A 3778-nucleotide genomic window follows, 5' to 3' on the forward strand; every position below is an offset into this window, starting at 1 on the left:
AGAGATATTATTTGAAACGAGCTCCGCGGTCTTACTTCAGGCACTACAAGCCCTAACGAGGAAAACCGGCAGCGGAAAGTTTCCATATCCGAAAGAAGGAATAATGGCAAGTCGAAAGGCAAGTCACGTCGAAGTAGATCCACAAGTCCCGGACAAGCCCAGCAACGCCAAAGGTCAACCTCTGCCAAAAGGTCTAACCGACCTCAAAAGTGGTCAAAAAACTCCAGAGGAAAAGGTTCAGGCCACGTAAAATAGACAGGCGCTCGGCGCACGAAAAATGGTTATTCAAGATGGCTAAATGACCCCTATACGACTCGCTTCCATGGAATTCGGAAATTCATAATTTTACCTCTGTCAAGCTTACTGACAGCAAGCTAGAGTTCTGGGCATGGGTCTAAAGTTTAGACCCTCGCTTCTACCCCCTAGCGAAGCTCAGTTTGACTTACAAATCCAAGACTTCTGTCGAAGAGTTCGCCTTCAGGATAAATTCGCCAACTGCCCGCCAGACAAGGACTTCAATCCCAGATTGTACGTTCCAACAGGCTGGAATCCGCCGCGGGAAAATCCCGATCTTGAAGACACACTCTTCGCGTTACCCAAAGAGCTGCTTAAAAACATTGTGGCTGGCAAACCGCATTGGAAGAACAACCTCACAAAGCATGAGCGAGAGGAACTTAGCGAGCTGAAATCCAACCCTAATATTAAAATTTTGCCTACCGACAAAAATCTCGGGCCAGCTCTTGTTTCCACGGATTGGGTTCAAGCTGAGACACTAAGACATTTGCATGACGAGTTGTCATATCATAAAGTCACGCAACAGGACTGGTATGCTAATCGTCTTAATGTAATTAATTCTCGCGAAAAGCTTATGACAATTTACAGTAGATTTATTTCCTCTAGCGTAGCTCGATTTTTGCGTAGCTTTGATCATTTTGTTAGTCCAGCTAAGTTTTATGTTATCCCTAAGATACACAAAAACCCTATGGTGGGGAGACCTATTGCCGCTTCCCATTCGTTTATTACTAGGCCTATTAGTACTTTTGTTGATGAGCTTATTAAGCCTAAAGTACACATGCCTACGGTACTTAGGGACTCAGGTGAGCTGATTCAACTGCTGGAAAATACGGTCTTGCCCGATGGAGATTGTTTCCTTGTCACTGCGGATGTCGCATCGCTTTATCCGAACGTTGACACTAAGAAGGCGCTTATAGCCCTTGACCTGCCCCTTCGTGAAGCAGGGGCTCCGGAGACCCCACTTTTGATTCAGCTCGCCCGGCTTGTTTTTGAAAACTATTTATCTTCTGAATTTTGTCCGGATATTTTTCATCAAAAGTTTGGGATTGCTATGGGCACTCCTTTTTCTGTCACAGTGGCAAACGCGTTTATGTATCATCACGAAAAGGATATTGTAGATCACCATTCCCAATATCTTATCCTATACAAGCGTTTCATTGATGACATTTTTGCTATTTGGTGCGGGCCTAAGGACACCCTGCTAGAATTTTTGGGCGCTCTCAACAGCAAAGATCAACGTATTCAGCTTACTCATTGTATTAGCGAGCTTAGCATTTCTTTTCTTCATCTATTTCTCTATAGAGATGGGTCTTCAAACGTGCTGCAGTTTTCCACTTTTCAGAAGCCCCTTAACAAATACCTATATATACCCTTCGAGTCGTTTCATCCTTCTAGCAATAACAAAGCCTTTATTAAAGGGGAATTAATGAGATATGCTAGAAACAGTTCTTCCTTTAAATCTTTTTCGGAGACTAGGGATAGATTCTGGAAGCGGCTACGGTTGAGAGGGTATCCGTTTGCCTTTTTGCTACCACTATTTCTCGAAATACGATACAGTGACAGAAAGAAGTGGCTTTTGCAGAAAGCTAAGAATAGGTCTCAGCGGGCTACTGTATTCAAGATTACTTTTAATTGCAGTCACGCACGTATTGGGAATGTAATCAACAGGATTATGCCAGAAATAGACTGTACCGTATGTTACAAAGCTACTGTAACATTAGCTAATCTTTGTAAGTAAGTTTTTTGGGGCCACGGTTTTAGCTAAAACCGTGGCCCCAAAGTATTCTTATGCCTTGCGTAAAAAATTTCACAGCTGCGCCTGTTCCTTTTCGTAAATCCGGCCAAACCTTCAATGTTTGCGACCATCATTATTTTTAGTCATATTATGGCTTAAATACAGGCGTTTAGTATTTGATTGTAAAACTCCCTGAAGAAGTCTACGTTAGTTAGACGAAAGGCGTAGGAGAATAAACAAGTTTTACAGCAACAGTTCGCAGAGTGCTGCTCACTAGTTTAGTTTTAAAAATTAAAAAATTAAAAATTAAAAATTTTAAAAATTTTAAAAATTAGCAAGCAAAGCACCTCAAGTAAGCAAAGCATTTCAAGTAAGCAAAGCACCTCAAGGAGGCAAAGCACCTCAAGTAAGCCAAGCATCTTAAGTAAGCAAAGCACCTCAAGCAAGCAAAGTACCTCAAGTAAGCAAAGCATCTCAAGCAAGCAAAGTACCTCAAGTAAGTAAAGCATCTCAAGCAAGCAAAGCATCTGAAGCATCTGAAGCAAGCAAAGCATCTCAAGTAAGGAAAGCATCTCAAGCAAGCAAAGCACCGCAAGTAAGCCAAGCATCTCAAGGAAGTAAAGCACGTCAAGCAAGCAAAGCATCTCAAGCAAGCAAAGTACCGCAAGTAAGCAAAGCACCTCAAGTAAGTTAAAGCAGCTTAAGTAAGGGATGCAGGCAAAATATATAGACAACTATATGATGGCTTGACATGAAGTACTTACCTGGTGGCTACTCGAACTGTAATAGTGGAAGTTAAGTACATCAATTCAAAAAATGTTGTTATTCATTCTGAAAACTGCAAAGTTGAAATCCCACTGGACATAACAGCACAACAATTATCTAAAAAAATTTGTCTTATGACTGGCATCTACGAAGCAAGTAAGAAACGTGGCTTTACTGATTGCTCGACTGAAATGTTTTATGTGGACTATATAGAACCTGGACAACCCAGGAAAGCTCCATTTGTTCTTAGAACTGACGATCAATTATCCATGTTTTTTAAAAGTGAATCAAAATCTATCATTTTGAGAGTGATACAGCGTATCGTTCAATTTGAGAAAGGTTCTGTCAACATTTTAATGGAAAAAGATGAAAAGTCTTGCGAGGTCGAATTGTCTAGTATGTCTACTCAGTCATCAGCTTCACCTAATAGTAAAAGCTCAAACGATGGAGTATCTAAAGAATCTACACTAACAGTTATTCCAAGTCACTCCAGAAAACGTCAAAAAGTAACAAGATGCCAAGATCCTAAGAGATTGTCTGAGATTGAGCGTTTAAAGGAATTGCTGTTAAAGACTGATGCAAGACTTTCAGAAGATAGAAAGTCAATCAAGTGCTTATTATGTGGAAAGTCACAGAAAGTAGACAAGTGTAAGCGTTTCTGCCGAAGGACACATCAAATACTTTAACCGTGTTCACAGTTGTACTACTAAGACTACTAATCTTGAAACTTCACAAGCCAAAATCAAAGACTTCTTTGGGCCAGCTGAAAAGCGACAAAAAACAAATGAAACAGACTCAACAGAAGTACTAGATCATTCACAGGACAGCCCTAATAAAAATGATGAGTGAGTATTTAAACTCAGATTGTCAGTTTATTCATGGGAAGCCAAGTTATCATGACAAAACATATTTGAACAATATATTGTAGTTTTATTGGTGATAACCCACCTTTTAAGTTACTGTTGGTTTAACTTTTTAGCATTT

This window comes from Porites lutea, chromosome 4 (assembly GCF_958299795.1).
Source record: "Porites lutea chromosome 4, jaPorLute2.1, whole genome shotgun sequence".
NCBI classification, from domain to species: Eukaryota; Metazoa; Cnidaria; class Anthozoa; order Scleractinia; family Poritidae; genus Porites; species Porites lutea.